At 35.5% G+C, this 23,794-nt stretch overlaps 1 long non-coding RNA gene across 1 annotated transcript in view; it reads right to left on the bottom strand.

Moving 5' to 3' along the window:
- Positions 1-23,523, bottom strand: part of LOC116630469 — a 206,291-nt gene extending 182,768 nt beyond the window's left edge. The window contains exons 1-2 of the long non-coding RNA XR_004298976.1: positions 23,436-23,523; positions 14,457-14,531 (exon numbers count right to left, since the gene is read on the bottom strand). This is a non-coding gene — a long non-coding RNA (uncharacterized LOC116630469). The remainder of the gene's footprint in view (positions 1-14,456; positions 14,532-23,435) is intronic.
- Between the last annotated feature and the right edge of the window lie 271 nt (positions 23,524-23,794).

Below are 23,794 nucleotides of genomic sequence, written 5' to 3' on the forward strand. Positions count from 1 at the left end.
CAAATTATTAACAGTTTTACTCTGCATGGAGAATTCCAAACATAAAAGAATAAATACTAGACTAAAACTGAGAAAGATTTTAGACCCTGCAACTTTTTTTTTCTTTTATCTTGTAGGAAGAAACATGTTTAGAAAATAATTCTTAGGTAAAGGGCCAAAGAGACTTTTGGAAACTTTTGTACAAGGGATTAGAAGAATCTTTAACTAAATCCATTAATTCTTTTTTTTCTTTCAAATAGCAATGAGGGATTTCTCCCCCTCCCTGAAACGGTCAGACTCACACAGTTTTCAATAATCACAAATACCAGTTGAGTGACACAACTGGTTTTATTTACTGAACTTACTGGCAATTGCACTGAACTGTCCATTTGTTTAAAGAAATTACTTTGGCATCAAAATACTAAATCTGTGTTTTCTCCCTTGGTTGTTATGCTGTCAGTATTCATTTACTTCCTCTAGATTCAAAGGATCATTGTAAAAGCATGAATAATGCAACTTCATCTATGAAGGCACTCGGATTCTTTAATTAAATTTATTTGCCTGAAGCATACGATATGTTTTAAAATATCAGTAGTAACAGCATTCCACTTTAGGATAATCTAGTGTTTTAATTTTTCTTCTTTCATTAAACACCTCATGAAGGAGGAAGAGATTTTCTTCATATAATAAGCTCAAACTAATTTTAAGTCACTATCCAAATAAAGAATTTTTAAACCTGCCTATCATGTCTTTTTGAAAGATTTATTTCAATAAACACTTTGCTTTAAAAAGCTAAAACTTAAGGTTTAAATACAGCATGTTATTCCTATTTTCACCTTGATTCCAATTATTGTAAAATTAGAGAATATCTGTCATCCTAACTATAGCAAAATATTAATATAGACTGATAATATAATTCCTATTTCATTCTAGTGTCTTCTTTATAAAATCCTACTCAAGGCCTAAACTATGCTCCTTGGAAAATAGCAGTAATATAGTGATATATAGTAACACAGAGTGATATAGTTAGAACATCCAAGACTGCAAATCCAGTCCATCTTCTATCTATGCTTTCCTATCATGCCTTGGTAGATCACCATAGTCTCTCGGGGTCATTTATATCATCTGTTAATTAAATAAATTTGATAATATCATATATTTTAAAATCCATAAGCCTCTCAGTGTTGGGGAACTTTTTTCACAGTTCACTTGAGGTTCTGTATTGACATGATTATACATGCAAAATTCTGTAATTACATATCTTTCATATCCATTTTCTTACAAATGTATTCTGAATAATTCAAGTTATTGCTTAATATTTTATAGCAATAATCCCTATATGTTCATCTATAAGATGTATTTTCTCATGATAAATGTGAAATGCTTAAGCATAGTTTCAACTGGCTCTTATCCCTTTCTCCTATCTCAAGGTTCACCTCAAATAAAGTATTGTAAGGTTATAGATATACTTTCTCATGATTTTTTCCTCTTAAATAGGCTGTAACTATCAATCATTTTTCTCATTTTGCATGAACCACTTTCTATGCTTGATAAAAAGATACAAATTCATAAATCCAAGAAGTTCAACATACCCCAAACAGGATAAAACAAAAATCATCCAGGTACATTAAGGTAAAACTACCAAACACCAAAGATGTAAGACACAAGAAAATTCTAACAGCAGATGGAGGAAAAAGGACACCAAAATCCAAGAGAATAAACATGAGAATAAATGCTAACTTTTCATCAATAGCAACACAAACCAGAAGGCAATGGGACATATCTTTAAAGGAGAAGAACTGTCAATTTAACATAATCTATCCAGCAAAAATATTCTCCAAAAATTAACATAAAACAAAGATAAACAAAGGCTGACAGAATTTGGCAACTGGTTCTTCAGTTTAAAGAGAAATGAAACCAGTTAATAAACATGTATGTACAACAAGAATTGAAGATCATTTAAAATGATAAATATTTGGTTAAATATAAAGGAATTTCATTATTTTCACTAGTTTCCTTGAAAGACCTTTGAATTTTAAAGCAAAATCACACTGTATTATAGGATATATAGCATATGCATTTATAAAATAAATGAAAACCATACCACCTAGGATGGGAAGGGGTCAAATGAAAGTAAACCATTGGTAAGTTATAGCATAATTCATCAAATGCATCAAATAATATATTATAAAATATTGAGTTAAAGATACATGTAATCCCTAGAGATTTATCTGAACACACAACACTGAAAGACACAGACAAACTCACCAAGATGATTAGATACAGAGCCAAGAGAAAAGTTAGTATTATTTGATCAAAACAAGAGAAGTAAGGAGTACCAAGGGAAAAACAAGAGAAGAAACAAACAAGATAAACCCTATCAATAGCCCAACCATGCCAATAATTACAGTAAATATAAATGATTAAGAAATCTAATTAAAAGTCAGATATTATCACAACGAATTAAAAAGAAACAAGATCCAGCTACAGATAGCTGAAAGAGTATACACTTATATAAAGATACAGATTGTTTGAAAGTAGAAGAATAGAAAAAAATGAATGCAGAGTAAATACTTATCATGAGAAGGCTGGTGTGTGTGTACATATTTAAAAATATAGAGGATATCAACTTCAACTCTGGGAGTATTATCAGAATAATGATTGATATTTTATAATGACAAAAGGGCTAATTCACAAAAAGTTCTAACAATTTTAAATGTGTGTACTCAAGACAAAACTTCAGAGAATGTGAAGCAAAACTTGATACTACTAATGGAAGAAATGGGCAAACCCATGGTCATGGTGAAAGAAATTAACACATCTTTTTTATGAGTTGTTAGACTGACCCAAAATTGTTAATGATATAAGAAAATATTATCGAACATTGCCTAAAAGACATTTATAAGACACTACATCCAATACCGATACACATTCTTTTTGATTGTACATAGAGCACTGTCCAAGATAACCATATTCTAGCCCATAAAACAAGTCTTGACATACTTAAAAAGGCTAAATAATATATAATACATCCTCTGACCAAAACATAATAAATATATAATTAAAAACAGTAAGATCTCTAAGAAAATCTCAAAGGATTAAAAATAAATAAGTTCTAAATAATTCATAGATCAAAGAAAAAAATCACAAAAGAAAATTTTAAATATTTTAAACTAAATGGTAACACAATATACCATATCAAAATTGAGAAAATGCTGCCTCACAGGTGCTCAAAAGAAAATTTACGGCACCAGATGCTTACACAGCAAATTTAGATAGATAGACAGACAGACAGAAAGATGATTACCTATGCTTTTCAATGCCTTTTTGGGAATATAATAATAAACAAAACTCCTTGCCCTCCTAGAGTTTACTGCAGAATACAGACTAAAAGAATAAAACTAAAAATGTATATGATTAGAAAGCAATAAATGCTATGATCTAAAATAATGGATAAAGAGGATGTGGTGTACATATATACAATGGGATATTATTCAGCCATGAGAAGGAAGGAAATCCTGCCATTTGTGACAACATGGATGGACTTCGAGGGCATTATGCTAAGTGAAATAAGTCAGACAAAGAAAGACAAATACTGTATGATATCACTTATATCTGGAATTTTATTTATTTATTTATTTTTTTTTTTTTAAGATTTTTTATTTATTTATTTGAGAGAGAGAATGAGAGAGAGCAAGCACATGAGAGGGGGGAGGGTCAGAGGGAGAAGCAGACTCCCTGCCGAGCAGGGAGCCTGATGCGGGACTCGATCCAGGGACTCCAGGATCATGACCTGAGCCGAAGGCAGTCGCTTAACCAACTGAGCCACCCAGGCGCCCTATATCTGGAATTTTAAAAAGTCAAATTCATAGAAACAGAGAGTAGAATGGTGGTTACCAGGGGCTAGGAGATAGGGGAAATGGGGAGATATTGGTCAAAGGGTACAAACATCCAGTTATAAGTTCTGGGGATCTAAGGTATAGCATGGCAATTATAGTTCATAATGTATTTTATATACTTGAAAGTTGCTAACAGACTAGATCTTAAATGTTCTCACCACAAGGAAGAAATGGTAATAATGTGATGAGATAGAAATGTTGGCTATAGTGGTAATCACTTTGCGATACATAAATGTATCAAATTGACATTACACCTTAAATGTACCCAATGTTATATATTAATTATATGTCCATAAAGCTGGAAAAATCATAAATCCAAAACACATAATAAACAAACACACAGAGGAGGGGAAAGATAAGGGTCTGGAGAGCACTGCTGTCTTTTAAGCTTTTAATAAGGTATCAAGCAAGGTCTCAGTGAAAAGACCTAAAGGAATGAGGAAGGGGGTATGTGGAAATATGGGGAAGATCTTTCCAGGAGGGTAAACAGCAAAGGCCCTAAGCCAGAAATGGCTTCAGCTGTTCAAGACCAGAAAAGGGACAGCTGTCAAGACAGGTAAAACAAGAGGGAAATAAGTTAAAGTACAGTCAAGTGGGTCAAGAAGCCTAGAACCTGCAGGGTCTGTGGGCCATTCTGAACTTTTAACTCCGAGTAAAAGGCAGAACCACTGGAGGCTTTTAGGTGAAACTACATGATAGAAACTAGTATCATTTGTGTTAAGAATAAACTGTTATCAGGTCGATTGTGGTAACAGGAAGAAGGTCATTCAGTAACCAAAGTTAGAGATGATACGGCATTAGACTAGGGTGATGGTACATGGAAGTGGGGAGAAGCGGTTGGACGCTGGAAAAATTGTGAAGGCAGAGAAAACAATTAACAGAGGGAATCAAGGGATAGTGTGAGAAAAGGACACTGATTTGCGGAAAGTGATAATCCATGATTACCTTGAAGAGTGTTTCCTGTAAAATGGGACAGGTAGAGAAGCAGTAGCTGAGAGGGAAGGTTTTTGTTTTTGTTTCTCTTCTCCTCTAAAATGGGGGGAAATAAACGTTTGTATGCCAATGAGGAACATCCAGTATGTAGTAAAGAGTGAAATACTGATAAGGCAGGAAAGAGAAAGAGGGGCTAGGAATTCTTTGAGGAGGTGAGAACATTGGGATATAGAACACACACAGAGCAGGTGTCCTCAGAGAAGCATGGAAAATTCCTTCATAGTAACAAGAGGGGGTTAGCTCATATGGTCACAGAAGGAGGCTGATGTGGAGCTGGGGATGTTCTGTTCTGATGGCTTTCTTTTTTTTTTTTTTTTTCTTTTTTGGCAAATAAGAATCAAAGGTCATTATCCCTAAACAAGAATGGAGGAAAGGGTGTCGAAAATTTTAGAGTGAGGCTAAAGCATGAAAACACCATCTGGGAAGGCAAAAAGACTAAGCATATATTGGACGATGATTGGGCAGCATTAATGTTCCACATGAAAGCAATGATCAGGAATTCAAAGTAAGCTTACTTGTTATTTTTTTAAATTTTCTCCATGGGTACAGAAAACTGAAAAGAAAGTGGAATTAACCAGAGGAATCTCTAAGTAATCTCAAAAACTTTCTACAAAAGAAAATGGCAATTTTGAGTACCTCTTAAGCCTGGAAAACACTATGGCCATATCATGCAAGGCCATGCCCATTCTTACTAATTCTCTCTCTTAGCCTGACACTGGAGGGGTCAGAAACAGCAGCCAGCAAAAAAAGTAAGAGAAGTAAGAGAGATCAAAACATGAGAAGGACTCAGTTGTCACTGCTGGTGTGAAGATGGAGGAACCACACAAGATGGCATGATGGTGACTTCTAGGAGCTAAGGCAGTCCCGAGCAAACAAGAGACCCAGAAATGGGGACCTCCGATCTAAAGTCACAGGAAAACAGGTATGGTTTTAAACTACTAAAGTATTTACTACTAAAGTTTAGCTACTAAGTTTGAAAAGTTGGCTAAGTGTGGTAAGTTTGTTAAGACAGCAAGAGAAAATAAATGCAAAGATACTTTCCTTTTTCTCACGGAAAGGAGTTGATTTGAAGGCTAGGAATATTTTTTCTTTTATTATAGTGGAAAGAGCAGCAGAATTTGGTTTGAATCTCTGTCACACCATTAACTAGCTCAACCTTACCTTGAGGCTCTTTGTCTTGGTTTCTATTTGATAAAACATGGATACTTATATCTATCTTGCAGCATCAGGGTAATGACAGATAAAAAGTAAACACTTCACACAGAGCCCTAAACACAAAATGCAAAAAGTAACATTCATAACTATTAATAATATTAATGATATTATCATGTCCTAGAATAATACATTTTCTATCTCCCCTAAATATCTCTTCAAATCCAGTGTTTCAACTCAAGCAGAAGCTCTGGTGTTCCACATTTGTTTCAAGGATTCCACACCCAGTCTAATAACACTGAAACATGCCTTTTGTCAGCTGGTCTTTTAATACCTTTACTGCATCAATCATTCTATCTTTCCACTTCAGTTATTTAATATCTTCTGAGCTCTTTGTTAATCTTCGTTAGTGTGTCACTGACATTCATAACCAATTTAATTTAGATTTTAAATATGCCAAGGCTTCCAGTGAGGACACTGATATCTTTTTATCTGTCCTTAGTTTCTTTATAGCCAAAATCTCATCAGGAACTCTGCTTTGAAATTTTTTTTTAATGTTTTTCAGTTAGAAATTTACATGGCTAACTGAATGAAACTGTCAATTGTGATGTACCTTATTTTCTTAATGACTAAATTGTATTTATTGTAGGACAAAACTAGTCAAAACTTCTGTGATGAGACATTCTCAAAGATTCAGCAAATTAATCATATATTTTGATGGCTTATTTAATAAAACTGTATATAATATTCATTTTTTTCTTTCCCCTCATTATTCCTTATTGGATCCTTTCACAATTCAGTCAACACAGTCACATGATCTGTGGACTGAAGATGCAATTATTGTTCAGCGTTGACTTTACCACAGGGTATGTGGAAATGAGTATCAAAATGCAATTTTGATTGGAATAGCAGTATTTGCTGATCCACTGCAAGAAGAGTTAACATTTTAAGCCATGGTTTTGAATCTTAGGTACCCTGAATGTAATTTCACAGTCAAATTTACTGGCATGGTAACTTCTCAGATCAGATCAACAGCACCAGGGAGAAAAATAAATTACAAGTGAAAACATCATTTTCTTAGCAAGTTCACAATATAAATTTGCCTATCCAGACAGTTAAAGAGGAGGTATTTGTTGATTTGTTGTTCTCTTTCATGTGCTTGTCTATTAACTATCAATTCTCACTCTCCCCCCATCTATCTCCCCATCTATCTCCCTACTCTCTCTTTTTCCCTCCTCCAACCCTTTGTCTTTCTATTGCTCTATCTCCCTACTTCCTCCTCCCCCACTTCTCTCACTCTGTCTACCCCCACCACTTCTGTCTGCCTCTCTCTCTCTCCATCCCTACCCTTTTCTTTCTCTCTTCCTTCTCTTCACTGTCAGATTCATTTTCACCCTGTGTAGAAGAGCTTTGCCAAGCCTGTCTATCTCATGTTTTATCCGTGTGTGTCACCAACTACAACCTGAATATATGACTTTAAATCATTTAATGGATTCATCTGTTTAGCTTCTTGACTAAGATAGTAGTAAGGAATCCTGGAAATATATCACCATGTATTGCTTTGCCCCCCAACCCCAAGGCTCTGAGGTACTGGTTGAAGTAGTTTTATAGTGGGGTCTATATTCCCAACCAGAACTATACTAAGTTACTGTGGGATCACCTCCTTCCTGGGGTGAGCCATTACTCATAGTTTCAAAAGAACCCACTCTTGCCCTAATTAAATAATTGTTGCTTAAAGAGAGGCCTCCATACTCCAGCTGAAGGCAGTTTTTTTCTAATAGTGTATTTTCAGAACTGTGAAGGACCTAAGATTTTATCCTCCTTGCAAGCTAGCAAGTTAGCCTGCTACAGGATCATGAATGCTGGCAGAAAACTGAGACTCCCAGGCCAGCTATAAAGGCCACTTCACTATTCACAGCAAGAACAGTAGCCAGGGGGCACCTGGGTGGCTCAGTCATTAAGCGTCTGCCTTCGGCTCAGGTCATGATCCCAGGGTCCTGGGATGGAACCCCACATCAGACTCCCTACTCAGCGGGAAGCCTGCTTCTCCCTCCCCTCACCACCTGTGCTCTCTCTTGCTTTCTCTCTCTCTCAAATAAATAAAATCTTAAAAAAAAAAAAAAAAAGAATAGTAGCCAGACTATCAGCATTTCTCTGAGTTTCTGAGCCCCAATTCCCACATAGCAATGTAACACACACACATAATGGATTACATTCCAAGAGGGGAACTCTGAGCTTAAGGATCCTGAGTCTTTTATCATGGGCAGTAACTATGCCTTTTCTTCGGAAGAAGGTACTCTTATCTATCTCTATATTATTCAATATACAAATATCCTTAAAATACACTCCAGACCAGTGATAATGTCTCTGCTCACAAGATATACAGAAACATGAGAGACTTATAGAGAATTGGCACCCAAAGTGTACTGAGGTCAAAGCCAGGGAAAAGAAATAAAAGTCCATAATTTTAAGCTGTTTTTGCGTATCAAGCAATTCTTCTGAAGAGGTGATCTGTTTGGGGAAAATAACTAGATGCACATTCAATATTTACATCATTCTAATCAAATTTCATATTTTTTTTATATATATATTTTTTAAGATTTTATTTATTTATTTGCGAGAGAGAGAATGAGAGACAGAGAGCACGAGAGGGAGGAGGGTCAGAGGGAGAAGCAGACTCCCTGCTGAGCAGGGAGCCCGATGCGGGACTAGATCCCAGGACTCCAGGATCATGACCTGAGCCGAAGGCAGTCGCTTAATCGACTGAGCCACCCAGGCGCCCAAATTTCATATTTTTTTGAACCACATCTCAAGTCACTACAATTTAGCATGGTTTTTGAGAAATTTCCAATTATTAAACTCTGGATGCCAAACAATGGTTAAAAATATTAGTTCGATATCTCAGATATTTGGCCTTTATAACATAGACTATAAAGGTTTTTAGAAAAATAAAAAATACAATTCACTGACTTAATTCTTCAGCATTTGTTTGCCATTATGATGAGTTAGTCCTGACTCACAGAAAATGATAACAAAGTGATCCATATTGCCTACACCATGGTCATAGTCTACTAGAGAAGGTTGGTGTCTAGAAAGATAACTTATGATTCCCTTGTAGATAAGTAGTCCATATGGTATAAAGACATCAAGAAAGAGATGGGTCAGAAAATGCATTTTTGAGGAAATGGTAACTGATCTACATCTGAGAAATAAGTATTATATTAACCAGATAAATTTAGAGTAACTCTTTGGTCATGACAGTCTACTTATAAACCCATCAAAGCACTCTTCATTTCTTTTAGTTTTCTTTTTAAATATTATCTCTAGCATTTCATTTTGATTCCTTTTAGACTGAAGAGGACCCTCACCAAAACCTAGATGGTACCGACACCCTGATCTTGGACTGATCTTGGACTTCCAGCCTCCAGAACTGTGAGAAATAACTTTCTGTTGTTTATAAACCACCCAGTCTATGGTACTTTGTTATGGCAGCCTGAACAGACTAAGACAACAGCTTTGTCTGTGATAGCCAAGGGCGGGAAGCAACTCAAATCTCCCTCAGGAGGTGAATGGATAAACAAACTGGAAAACTATCCATACCATGGAAAACTACTCACAGCAAAAAGGAATGAAATATTAACAAACAACTTGAGTTCTACTTTTTCCAGTATAGCCCCAAATATATTAATCATAGTTATTTTAAATTCCCTGTCTGGTAATTCTAACACCTTTGCCGTATCTGAGTCTGGTTCTGATGACTGTTCTGCCTCTTCAGACTGAGGCGTTTTATTGCCTTTTGTTATGCCCTATAATTTTGCTGAAAGCCAGACATGATATATTGGGATATATTGGGTAATAGGAACTGAGGTCTTTAGCATGAGGTGTTATGTTAATCTAGCTGAGAGTTGGGTGGTCTTTAATGTTTGCTGCAGCTATAGGTTCCAGGGGCTTCAAATTCCTCTAACATCCTTGTTTATCTCTCACCTGCTGACTTGGGACACTTGCTAAAAATGGCAAGGAAGCTTTTATTCAAGATTATTGCATTAGGGGAGAGAGCTCAAACTCAAATGTCCTGGAAAAAAAGGCAGAAGGATTTTTAAAAGCTGGAGTAAGAGAATGGAAAAGTACTAGAGACCCTGAGGAGGGGGCGAGGTTTGTTCAATGTCATTAAGCTGTCTGTGTTTCCTACTTGTCACTTGCAGAAGCTGAGCTCCTACCCTCACACAGAGACTAGAAGACGGAAGCTCTATCTTTCTTAAGGATTATATTACAAAAGGATGGACACAAGTTCCTGGGTTGTAGAAGATTTACATCTCAATAGGGCAGAGAAAGACTTACAATTGCAAGTTCTATAAAGTAAAGTCCCTAAGAAAAAGGAGGTCAAGGGCTTTAAGTCAGGAAGAAACCAGTCTAAAGTTTAGTCACACAGAAGGGAACAGTAAGGCCACCTTCATCAAAACTTACTCAAGAAATAGAGGCTAAAAGCAAAATAAGAATGAGACCTTCTGAAAATAAATAATGTAATTTGCGTTTTTGTGTTTAGATCTGCATTAGTAAAATACCATAAAGGAAATGAAAACACATTATTTTTTTATAACAGTGAGAAAGACAAATGCCAATAGGAAAAGAAAATGATCATCTGATTTTCAATTTACAAATTCTGCAGCTACTAATTCACCTTGAAAGACTTTAAGCTTAAGCAAACTTCAGAAATATGCAAAGCCTGGCACTGTGTTCAAACAGGGAGACAACTGTTCCCTGTGTCCATGAGGCAGAAATAGTTATTTGACATAATCTTTTCTAATTATTGGAGTGGATTTTCCCAGTCTAATCATATACCTTCTGTCTCCACTCTAAGCGAGCATAGATGATTTGTACAGTGAGACTGTGACAGAGAACAAAGGAACCAACTAGACAAAGGTAGTTAGCCTTACGTGAGAGGAAACCTCTGCTAGTATCAAAATTAATGTAAAGTGCAACATCAAGCTAATAGCTAACTTAAGGGTTTTTGCATTTTGTAATGGCAAACAATAGTAATTTGTCAATGTTTTATTTTAATATCCTAAGACAAGTTGCTATGGCTTAAATTGTGTCCCCCTCAAAAAAAGATATGTTGCAGTCCTAACCCCCCGTACCGCAGAATGTGACCTTATTTGGATCTTTGTAGAGGTGATCAAGTTAAAATGAGGCCACTGGGGTGGGCCCTAAGTCAAAAGGACTGATGTCCTTACACAAAGGGGTAAATGTGGACAGATACAAATGGGCATGGAGGGAAGACAATGTGAAGAGACACAGGGAGAAGACAGCCATCTACAAGCCAAGCAAAAAGGCCTGGAACAGATCTTTTCCTTGTAACAAACCACCCTCAAAAAGAATCAACCCTGCTAGTAACATTTTCCTTCCAGACTTCTAGCCTTTAGAACTGTTAGACATTAAATTTCTGTTGTTTAAGCCACCCATTTGTGGTTCTTTTTTACAGCAGCCCTAACAAACTAATACAAGAGTGTCAGGACTGAAAAAATTGTATTTTTTTTTTAATTTTGGAGTTGCTATTTTCTTACTGAACTGTAGTTTGAAAAAAGTTTTGCTTCTCACTTCTATTGACCTTTGTGCCATTTCTTATGTCTACTTACTTTAATTCAATTAGTCGTTTATGCAAAACAGTTTTAATTCAGTTTCTAAAAATGAAACTGTCATGATTTTTGGGATTTTGTGTAAATAAATATTTACTGGCAGGCTGAGTCAGAATTCTAAATCCTTTTTAATTGGTTCAATAAGAACTTGAGTAATATACACACACGTACACCCCTCTAAATTGTTAGTAAACAATAAATATGCCCAGGTCCACACAAAATAATTAACTTTTCTACCATATGATACAAAAAGCCTAACACAATTCCTCTTCTAAATGTGAAAACTCTCATCCTAGAGATACAGGTATGCACATTTAAATGTTTATCATCATTGAGAACCAAAGTAAGCCTAGGTATGAAGTATACTCAGTAACTTTATAAAGAATACGGTGATCTGAGTTTGAATTTCTGAAATTGTAAAAAAAAAATAAATAAAGAAGAAGAATAAATACATGTGCTTAATTCATATAATGTACATGAATTTATGAACACCTTTATATTTAAAACTCAAAAAAGAAAAATTATGCTTAATACATAAAGGTATTGAAAAATATAGGTTTACCTTTAAAATAGCTATCAAACCAGCTACTGCATTTTTCATGATGCAATCTAATTTTTATTCCCTATTCTGAATTTGAAAGATTCACAAATTATTCTAGCTTGTTACCAAAAGAGAAAAAAAAAAAAAAAATCCACTAGTACTAAATTATGGTACTAATCAGTCCTAAGAAAAAAGTCTAGAGGAATGTATTTTTAATAAACAAAATGCCAGGTATACAAATTGCTTAATATTCAAAGTCCCAATGTTGTATTTCTTTCATAAATGATACTGCCTTCAGGTTTATCTTACTTCCTAGTGTTCTTGTTGGATCCTAAGGATACTGCAGAAACCTAAATTTTGAAATCTTTAAATAGATGAAAACCAATCATAAATAATGCATTTTTGCATTTAGATAAGAGATTCTGCTTGGCCAATTTATAGTTAAAAAACAGGATCTATTCTGCTTAGGTGTTTTTGCAACAAATCAAATACTAATCATCATTTTGCTTATATTTTACTATTTGTCATCAGGACTGCCCTACCATAAAATGATATACAATAACCTCTCCAGTAACAGATTAATTGGTTTTCTCTGTGTCTCATTTTAGAATGTTTAAAGTGCCACACTGGGCTAGAAATCCTAGTATCTGTTCTCGGACAGTGCTTCCAAAACATATCTTATAGAAGAGTTCTGAGAAGCTGACGCAGCTTCTGTATACACTTGTGACCCCCTTTTTCCCAGTTCCCTCTAGGGAATAAGAGAACCACCAACCCAGAGATGACGTCACAGCCTGCATCTCTAGGAAGGCAGAGGCTGCACTTCCTTGACCTTGGTGCCAGGGAGGTCCTGTGCCTTCCTTTGTAGCCTTAGCTTCTGCTGTTGCCACCCGTGGAATGTTCCTCCCTAGAAGGTCACTTGGCTTAATTTCTCAATTCCTTCAATTTCTTTCTCACATATCTCCTCTTCAAGAAGAACTCTAACTGCCCTATTTAATACACCAAACTGTCTCTCTCTTCCTACCATTTGAGGTTTCCCTTATCCTCTTTAATTTTTCTTCTTCTGATATCATTTTTATACTTATGTTTTATCACCCTTAAGCCCTGATAAAAATACCTCATGCATTAGGAAATCTTTTTCTGTTTGTTTCCTGTATATTCTATGTGCTAGGAATACTGTCTGATATATAGCAGACATTTACTAAGTATCTATGAATAACTGAATAAATGAGCAGCTACAGAGGAGAGTACCTGCTATTCCTTGCTGCCTAGATGAACAAACCAACAACCCTGACCCCGCCCCGTGAAATCTTTGAGAAGGTAGGAGTCTGCATTTGCCTGCCTGCTATGAATGTAGAGAGAAGCTGCTCCAGTGAGCTGAATAGCTCCCAGATCCTGCAGTGGAGCCAACTGCTTCTTGCCCCTCAGGGAGACCACAGAGGGACTGGACTTCCAGTTCACTGGCTTCAGTCCAAAAGAGGAGAAACTGCTTTGCTTTCCACTATATACTGGTTTCCTGCTACGGGAGAGATGCCAAAAAGCCGAACTTCATGGATTCCAAAAAATCCCCAAATTATAAGCCAACAAATTAAAAATGCAACTCATTTAAGGATGTTCAGTTACCTAAGGGAGGAAGACCAAACTGAAAATCAAGGATGGGGCAGTTCCTACTGAACTGAAACTGGAAAAGAGGCAGAAAAGAATATTACAAAGCAAGACAAACAAAATAAAGAGGTCACAAAAAATGTCAAAAAGCAAAATCATACAACTAGACTCTACCCATACTCTTTCAGAAAATAACAAAGATTTCCCTCTCATTTTATAAGTCTGCATTACCTTTATATGAAAGCCAGCAAAAGACATGACATACATTAAAAGAACAGACAGATATCCCTCATGAACATAGACAAAAAATTTCATAAGCAAATGTTGCAAATTAAATTTAATCATATGTTAATAATATGCACCATGACCAAATCAGATTTATCTCAGGAATACAGGTTAATACAACATTCAAAGAGCAGTGAATGTAATTCACTGTGTTTTCAGACTGGAAAATTAAAAAAAAAAAAAGAAAAAAGAAAAACATGACCATCTCAATAATTGTAGAAAAAGTATTAACCAAAATCCAACATCCATTCCTGGTTTTTAAAATTTCTCATCACTCTAATAATAGAAGGGGACTTCCTCTACCCAATCAAGATCATCTTTGAAAAAAACAATGCTAACATTATATTTAATGTTGAAACATTGAATGCTTACCCGTAACTTCAGGAACAAGGTGAGAATATCTGCTCTTACTACTTCTATTCATCTTAATAATAGAGGTCCTAGCCACTGCAATAAGGGAAAAAAAATGGAAGAGAATATCATAAATATTGGAAAGGAAGAAATAAAACTGTCTTCATTCACAGATAACATGACCACACCCAAAGTAAATTATAAGGAATGTGCAAAAAAAGCTATTAGAAGTAATGAGTAAGTTTAGGGAGGTCAAATATTCAAGGTTGGTATGCAAAAATTAACTTATTTCTATATACTAACCATAAAATTGGGAATTGAAAGGAAAAAATACCATACTACTTAGAGATAATCTTAAAATATGTGAAAGGGCTATACACTGAAAACTATAAAATATTTTAAGAAAATTGCTAAAAGACCAAAAAAGAGTATCACTTGAATGGAAAAATACATTAAAATGGCAATTCTCCCCAATTTAATATACAGATTTATTGCAATCCTTTTCAAAATCATATCAGGGCTTTTACATAAATCAGCCAACTGACTCTAAAATGCATATTAGAAAGACAAATAAACTGGAATAGCCAAAATAATATTGAAACAAAAATCTAGGTCTTATACTTCCCAATTTCAGAATTAGTATAAAGCTATTATAATCAAAAAGTGTGGTTTTTAACAAAAGAAGAAACACACAGGATCAATAGAAGAGAACTGAGAATCCAGAAAAAAAGCTCTTAAATTCATGGTCAATTGATTTTTAACAAAGACACCAGGGTAATTCAATGAATAAAGAATTGTCTATTCAACGAATGGTGCTGAGACAATTGCATAATCACAGACAAAAAGATAAATCTAGCCTCTTAACCCTCAACATATGCTAACATTAACCCAAAATGGATCAGAGACTTGTACATGTAAAATCTAAAACTATTTTAAACTTGGCAAATATGTGAATGGATGCTTTACCAAGGAATATTTACAAATGGCAAATAAGCACATGAAAATATGTCCCACATCATCAGTCATCAGTGAAATGAAAATTTTAAAAAATGAGTTACCACTAAAGTAATTTAGAATGGTTAAAATTAAAAAGAACTAAAATACCAAGTTTTGGCAAGAATGTGCAGCAACTGCAACTCTCATACTTTGCTGGCAGGAATGCACTATAGCCATGTTGGAAAGCAGTCTGGCAGTGTCTTATAAAGTTAAACAGGCCTTAACATACAACCTAGCTATTTCACTCTTTGGAAAAATAAAATATCTGTCTACACAAAAAAATTATACTTGAATGATCACAGCAGCTTTATTCATAATAGGATAAAACTGAAAACTGTCCCAAGGCCTATGAACTGGTGAGTGTGTAAACAATGGTGAAATATCCATTCAACAGAATCAATCAAAAAGGAATCAAAGCAATGAAAGAAACTAACTACTGAAACTAACCACTGTTATACACACAATACATGAGTATTTATAAGGATAAATCTTAAAAGCATTATGCTAAGTGAGAAAAAGTCAGACTCACCAAAAAGCATATATAATATGATTCTAATTATATGAAATTCTAGACAAGGCAAAATTGTAATGACAGAATAAGCAGATTAGGCGTTAACTGGTTCTATGGGTGGGGGGAAAATGAATTGTAAGTGGTACATTTAACTTGAAGGAGTGATGCATATGTTCTTAAACTTTCACAAATTTCTGAATTATATTGTGTCCAAATTATAACCCATAAAACTGATTTTGAAAAATTTGGAAAATGCAATGGAAATATCCCTCCTGGCCCAAACTCATTATATGAATGTAGGGACCTGCATTCCACAAAGAGCTACTTTCTGAAAGACCAGGAGCAGAAGAGCACCAGCAACCTGGAGAACAGCATCTCTGAGCCAAAAGGCCTTGGGGCCCAATCAGACTGCCAAATTCTCCGGTTTGCCCTGGGATATTATAGCAAATTATTTGTATGTTTAATGAAAATAAAACACACCTTGTGGCAAAAAAAAAAAAAAAAAAACTTTTATGGTGATAGGATCTTTTTTTCCCCACTATTCCCATTTACTGTTTGAAGGGGTAGGTAATCACAAAATATTAATCAGTGATAATTCAAATCATTCATATATTCAGATAATACATTTATAGTTTATATATTGAAAAGCAATTAAAAATTTGTTAAAATGTTCTGTATAGGGGCGCCTGGGTGGCTCAGTCAGTTAAACGTCTGCCTTCAGCTCAGGTCATGATCCCGGGGTCCTGGGATCAAGCCCAGAGGAGGCTCCCTGCTCAGCAGGAGTCTGCTTCTCCCTCTCCCTCTGCCCCTCCCTCTGCTTGTGCTCTCTCTTTCTCAAATAAATAAAATCTTTAAAAAAATGTTCTACATAATCAAATTGGGATTTTAAAATAAAATAATACAGTTCTGACTGCAAGTATTAGTCATGGTTGAAAATTAATCATGAATGTTGGCATGCCTGGGTGGCTCAGTCGGTTAAGCATCTGCCTTCAGTCAGGCCATGATCCCAGGTCCTGGGACCAAGTCCCGGGAGCCTGCTTCTCCCTCTGCCTGCTGCTCTACCTGCTCGTGCTTGCTCTCTCTTTCTCTCTCTTTCTCTCTCTTTCTCTGATGAATAAATACATAAAATCTTTAAAAAAAAATTAATCATGAATGCCACCCAAAAATAAATAATCAATAGATGGCTCTTTGTAGTTCATACAAAGCTTGTTCTAATATATATTTTTGCTGTCTTCAAGCATCTCCAAGCTTCTAATAACCTGTAGATACATTTAGATTTGCATTAAGTAAGGAGGGATAGTTGATGTTAAGGAAAAATAAACTTCTTAGAAAATATAAAGCAATTTTAGTCCACTCTCAATGAAAGGAAAAACTTGGTTCAAGTACAAATGCCAACTGTGAACTAACAACATTCAAGCTTGTTCATGTTAGTTCTCTACCACTTCAGAGAATAAAGTGAGTTGTGTACAGTCTTGCATTTTTAATAGTGACCCAGAGAATATGTTTAATCTCACCAATCAGAATTTCAGTTCAAATTTGACATCTCTCATTTCTTTGTATCTATCATGGCACCATTTCTGTGTAGACTGTTCAGTTTCTTTCAAGAAGAAATTCTGCATTTGATCCTTGTTTATGAAAGCAGCAAAACTGTAGTTAATATAAACCTTGAGTTAGATTCTTTTTCTATCGAAAACACTGGCCTGGAATTTCATGGAAAATCATAGACAACAACAAGGACTGCACAAAAATATCAAGTAAACCACTGATAATTATCAGTTCATCTCATATAGATCATTATAGGGTTGGTATACTGAGTTTGTGTCCTCTATTTCACAGATAAATACATGGATAAAAGGGACATTTTATAGTAAAAGTTCCCAGAAAAAAAGAGAATGAGCAGAAATCATGCACTCAAAAGCATTTCTGTTGAATAATTTGGTATTATGACTAGCATCTTCAGCCTATTTAATTAATAATGTTCAAACAATATTAAATATATTCTTTAAAAAAATACTGTTTTTTAACCTGCCTATTAATACTCATTTTGAAATTGACCCTTCATAATTCTCCTGATCTCAAGGGAACCTCAGCTCCTCTTATCTATACTCACTAGTGCGGAGCAATTAACATATATCCCAGCAGCTTAGATTCTGTTTGACTGTGATTATTTTAAAAGTGTCAGGGGACTGAAACCATACTCTTAGAAAACAGGCCATGACATGATGAAACAGTGTTTCTAAAACCATGGGCATTCTCACAGTTCAACTGGTTTAAACTGTGAGGCAGTTCTCCAAATATCTTTACCCTAGTTTATGCCTAGCATGGATTTAGTTATCTATTCTGTACTGTATTACTTTGACCTGGAGATTTAGCAAAGCACATAAAAAAGAGACTTCGAAAGTGAAGGGGATAAACTGGAATAAATCCTCAGCCTTAGGAATTAGAGGGTTTTAACAGAGAGATAATGTGGTTCAAACACCACTTTTTGCAGATAAACAGAATTCTAATTTAGTTGTTATCTACTCTATCATCTATCTAATCCACCTATGTATCTACCTAACTAGTTATCTATAACTATGTAAAAAACTACTCCAAAATTTAGTAGTTTTCACAATCATTTTATATCACACTGTTCTATGGGTCAGGAAATAAGGCAGGGCTTGGTTGTGCATTACTTCTACTATGCAAGGCACTGACTGGATCACTCAATGGTATTAAGCTGGCAGCTGAGCTGGTCTGAGGAATATAAGATGGGTACAAGCATATGCCTGGTAACTGGACAAGGGGGCTGGAAGGCTGGAGACAGCAGTACTTTTCTTCTCTATGTAGTATCAGGGACTCTTTTTGGGTTCTCCCCAGTAGGGTAGTAAGACATTTTATATGCAGGCTGAGGACTTCCAGAGACTAAGGAAAGAGTTGCCAGTTCTTTTTAAGACTAGGCTTAGAATCAATATAACATGATTGATTAGTTTATGAGTCAAAGCATTCATATAGAGGCCTAGATTTAAATGGTGGGGAAATATACCTCACTGTTCATTGGAATGACTGACACAGAATTTTTGCCATTTTTAATATGCCTTAGTTCCCTCTTTGGCACAAATTATTTTCATTTCTCCCATATGTAAAATACACTCAGCTCTTCCCAAGATCCCTGAAAGTCTTATCCCTTTTCAACACTGACTTGATGTTCAATATCACATCACCTAAATTAGATCCAGATGTAGACAGGATTCCCCATATAAGATTCCTTTTAATCCAAAGATCTGTGAATTAAAAAAATAAAGTTATGTGCCTCCTTCCATATACGTACATAACGCAGAATGATATAGAAGGCATGGGGAAATATTAATAAACATTCCTTTTCAGAAAGGAGGAACAGAAGACATAAGTCAGTAGTCTATAGAAATTCTCAAATCCATATGGCCAATGTCCCTAGTCCACTGGTTAGAGCCCAGTCCTTCCTGGGACTGATTCTCTGCATGTCTTACCTGATACTTCTATATCATCTTATCTTTTCCAACTCAGACTTGATTTGCTTCTGATGTTGCTGCAGAAAACCCTAAGAGTCTTAAAGACATGGTGTGCAGAAAAGAGGGTCTGAATTCTTACGAAAGGTTGTTAGAGCCTTACACCTATTCCTAATATCATGCTTCACTGCTCTGGATTTATCTTTGACCTGAAACAACTACTTAATTTGAGAACCTTTTGCTGTTTAGAAAAACTGTTCTGAATACTCTTTATTTCATCAAAATTCAACTGGAAAACTCAACAGTTTCTTCCTTAATACATCTGTAAGAAGCCACTAGAACTCAGGTGGCCCTATATAAATTATGCCTGGAAATCTGCTTATTTTTTTTACTCTTCTTTTTAAGTAATCTCTACATCCAACATGGGGCTTGAACTCACAACCCTGAGACCAAAAGTCACACACTCCACCAACTGAGCCAGCCAGCCACCCCGAAATCGGCTTAGTTTAGATCATTAAGCCATTAGGTATAGTTCCAATCTTCCATTTACTGTTGGTGACAGTGTTGCTAAACTTTCTACCACTAAATAACAAAGACCACTTTTAATCCAGCCACCAATACACTTCCCTTACTGTCCTTCATCTACTTTTAAACTTTCACTATTGGTCTCCTTGAATTCCTCCAAATATCTATCCACTTCTGTCCAAAGCCAATGTCCTAAGTTTTAGGTTTTTGTTAGGGCAGCACCCCACTTCCAGGTAACAAATTCAATGCCAGTTATCTATTGCTGCATCATAAACTATTGGATACTTAGTGGCTTCAAACAAAAACTTTATTTTTTACTTCTCATGATTTTGTGAGTCAGCAAAAGCCAGTCTGAGCAGGAGTAGCTCTCTAAGGACACTTCTGTTAAACAAATTGCTAGTGTGACTAGCAATCCTATCCTATTTAAACAAAAATGATTAAACAATGTAAAATGTATTCTCTTAGAAAAGAGCTATTTGTACAAAACAATCCAAGTTGCCCAGTTGGCTAGGCAATTCTGCTTCATACGCCATCCACTGGGCTACCTAGTGGTATTTAGCTGAGCGGAGATGGAGGGTTCAACAGGGCTTCAATCACATGCCTGCACCATTACAGAGATAGTTAGCTGGGCTCATACGGGTCCTTCTCCCTCTTCATGTATTCTCAGGGATACTCCATGTATGACAGCGTTAATTCTGCCATATTCCATTGGTTATATCCGCCACAGGCCAGCCTAGAAGCAAAGGTGGAGGAAAGGACTCACTGCTGAGTAGGAGGAATGTCCCAAAATTTTAACAATTTTTGGGGGGGATTTGTTTTGTTTTTATTCCTCATTTTATTCTCTCTCTCCAAACTTGCATGGGGTATGAATCAAGTCCTCGTTGTATACAAATAAAACACATGGAGTTTGTTAAATACAATACCATATAAAATTAGATTGAAATATTAAAAATCAACTGTTCACTTTACATACCAGATACTCAAATTTTTAATTAATATTTTACCACTTATCTGAATGTAAGTGCTTTGTAGTGTTGGGGTTATATCTGTGTTACACAAACCACCATGAAATGATTCTATCCTATTAGAAGCCAGAATTTGTGGTAATTTTTAACCCGCTACAAGCAACTGACCCAAGACCAATTTATGGATTGGTAGAGTAGCTCCGATTTGGAATCAGGTCTCCTGGACCTGAATTTTATTTTGTAAATGTTTACATTGCCTTCGGATATAGACTGCTCTTTCTTCTACCACCTCTTTTCTTCCTTAAGATCAATTTCTGCCGCCTCCCTTTTTTGATAGTACTTCAAATTACTATTAATCTTTCACAGCCGGAGATGAACAAACTAACATTTCATGCCAAGGTCTGGAGATACAAAGGTGATTAAAATATAGTCTCTGGATTAAAGAGTCACTCAGTATTTATTTTTCATCGAACTATAGTTAACACACAGTGTTATATTAGTTTCAGGGATGTAATGTAATCATTCAACAATTCTATACATTACTCAGTGCTCATCATGATAACCCTACTCTTAGTGCCCTTTATCTATTTCACCCATGCCTCACCCCCACCCACCTCGCCTCTGGTAACCATCAGTTTCTTCTCTGTATTTAAATGTCTGGGTTTTTTTGTCTTTTTTCTGTCTGTTCATCTGTTTTGTTTCTTAAATTCCACATGAATGAAATCAAATGGTATTTGTCTTTTTCTGACTTACTTCACTTAGCATTAAACCCTCTAGATCCATCCATGTTGTTGCAAATGGTACAATTTCACTTTTTTTTTTTTTAAGATTTTATTTATTTATTTTGACAGAGAGAGACACAGTGAGAGAGGGAACACAAGCAGGGGGAGTGGGAGAGGGAGAAGCAGGCTTCCCGCCAAGCGGGGCTCGATGCGGGGCTCGATCCCAGGACCCTGGGATCATGACCTGAGCCGAAGGCAGACGCTTAACGACTGAGCCACCCAGGCGCCCCACGATTTCACTCTTTTTATGGCTAAGTAATATTCCATTGTGCATGTAAATACACACACACACACATCTTCTTTATCCATTCACCTATGGTTGGACATGTGGACTGTTCCCACATCTTGGCTATTATAAATAATGCTGCAATAAACATAGGAGGGCATACATATTTTTGAATTAGTGTTTTTATTTTCTTTGGGTAAATACCCAATGGTGGAATTACTGTGGTGGATCATATGGTAATTCTGTTTTTAATTTTCTGAAGAATCTCTATACATGGAAAAAAATGAAACTGGACCACTTTCTTACACCATACACAAAAATAAACTCAAAATGGATCTAAGACCTAAATGTGAGACCTGAAACCATAAAACCCCTAGAAGAAAACAGAGGCAGTAATTGCTTTGACATGAGCCAAAAAAATATTTTTGTAGATATGTCTCCTCAGGAAAGGGAAATGAGCAAAATTAAAATACTGGGACTACATCAAAATAAAAAACTTTTGCACAGTGAAGGAAACCATCAACAAAACAAAGACAACCTACTGATTGGGAGAAGATATTTGCAAAAGATACATCCAATGAGGGGTTAATATTCTCTTGGCATTTTTAACATGCAATACCCCTTTTGTCTACATTAAAAAAATGTTTATATTAATATATTTCAGGTAAATGAAATATACATATAAATAATAAATACCATGTGCCCAGAGTCACTTAGAGATAAAATACTACCTATATATTTAGTAGTCTGTGCTCCTCCTTTTGATCTCATTCTCCTTCTCCTGAGCAAATGCTACAGTACATTGACTATACCTATATGCATGTATACATGTATATATCCATATACACATCTATGTATCTATATGCAATACTTTTTTCTTCTGTGCACTGCTGTTCTGTATCTTTCACCCATTTTTATATGCAAATCTTGGTTGAAGGGTTTTTTTTTTAATTTATGTATTCTAATTATTATTGTTAGGTATCTGTGCATCTTGCAATTAACTTTTCCTGGGCCAGGGACCACTGGATTACCTTCATTTATTTTCCTGTTGTCTTTTAGAAAACAGATGTTTCCAGTTTTAACAAAAATTTTGTTTTTCCTGATTAGATTTTTGATCCCTGTAGAACTGGTTTCTGGGCATGGTAGGGAGTAAGCATATATTTTATTTGTTTCATATGGATAACCTGTTCCACCATCATTATATATGTAGGAGTTAATTCTTTCCCTCACTGATCTGTAGTGCTTCATATATTGTAAAGCAAGGTTTAAAATGTGTTTTCTCTATTCTGTTCCATTAATCCATTTCTCTATCTCCCTACACAAATACCACTACTTTATTATTGAGATCTGGAGGGCAAATACCCTCAGCTTACTCTTTCTCTTAAATCTTCTCTTAGTGATTCTTGGCCATTTCAATAACCTTGTAAGTAATATAACCACTTTCAATTCCGTAAAAACTATGGAAGGATCTTGATTGCCACTACATTAAATTAATGTACCAGTTAGGATTGAATTACCCTATACATACCGTTAAGACTTTTCAGCCATGGAGGGGCACCTAGGTGGCTCAGCTGTTAAGCGTCTGCCTTCAGTTCAGGTCATGATCCCAGGGTTCTGGGATCGAGCCCCACATCGGGCTCCCTGCTCAGCAGGAAGCCTGCTTCTCCCTCTTCCACTCCCTCCTGCTTGTGTTCGCTCTCTCGCTGTGTCTCTCTCTGTCAAATAAATAAATAAAATCTTTAAAAAAAAAAAAAAAAGACTTTTCAGCCATGGATATGAATACCTCTACATTTAATTATTTAATGCTTTTCAATAAAATTTTGTAATTTTCCCCTAAACATTTTACACATTCTTTATATTTCTTAGTGTTTACAGTTTTTATGGTTT

Source organism: Phoca vitulina, unplaced genomic scaffold (assembly GCF_004348235.1).
Source record: "Phoca vitulina isolate PV1807 unplaced genomic scaffold, GSC_HSeal_1.0 scaffold4, whole genome shotgun sequence".
Taxonomy (NCBI): Eukaryota; Metazoa; Chordata; class Mammalia; order Carnivora; family Phocidae; genus Phoca; species Phoca vitulina.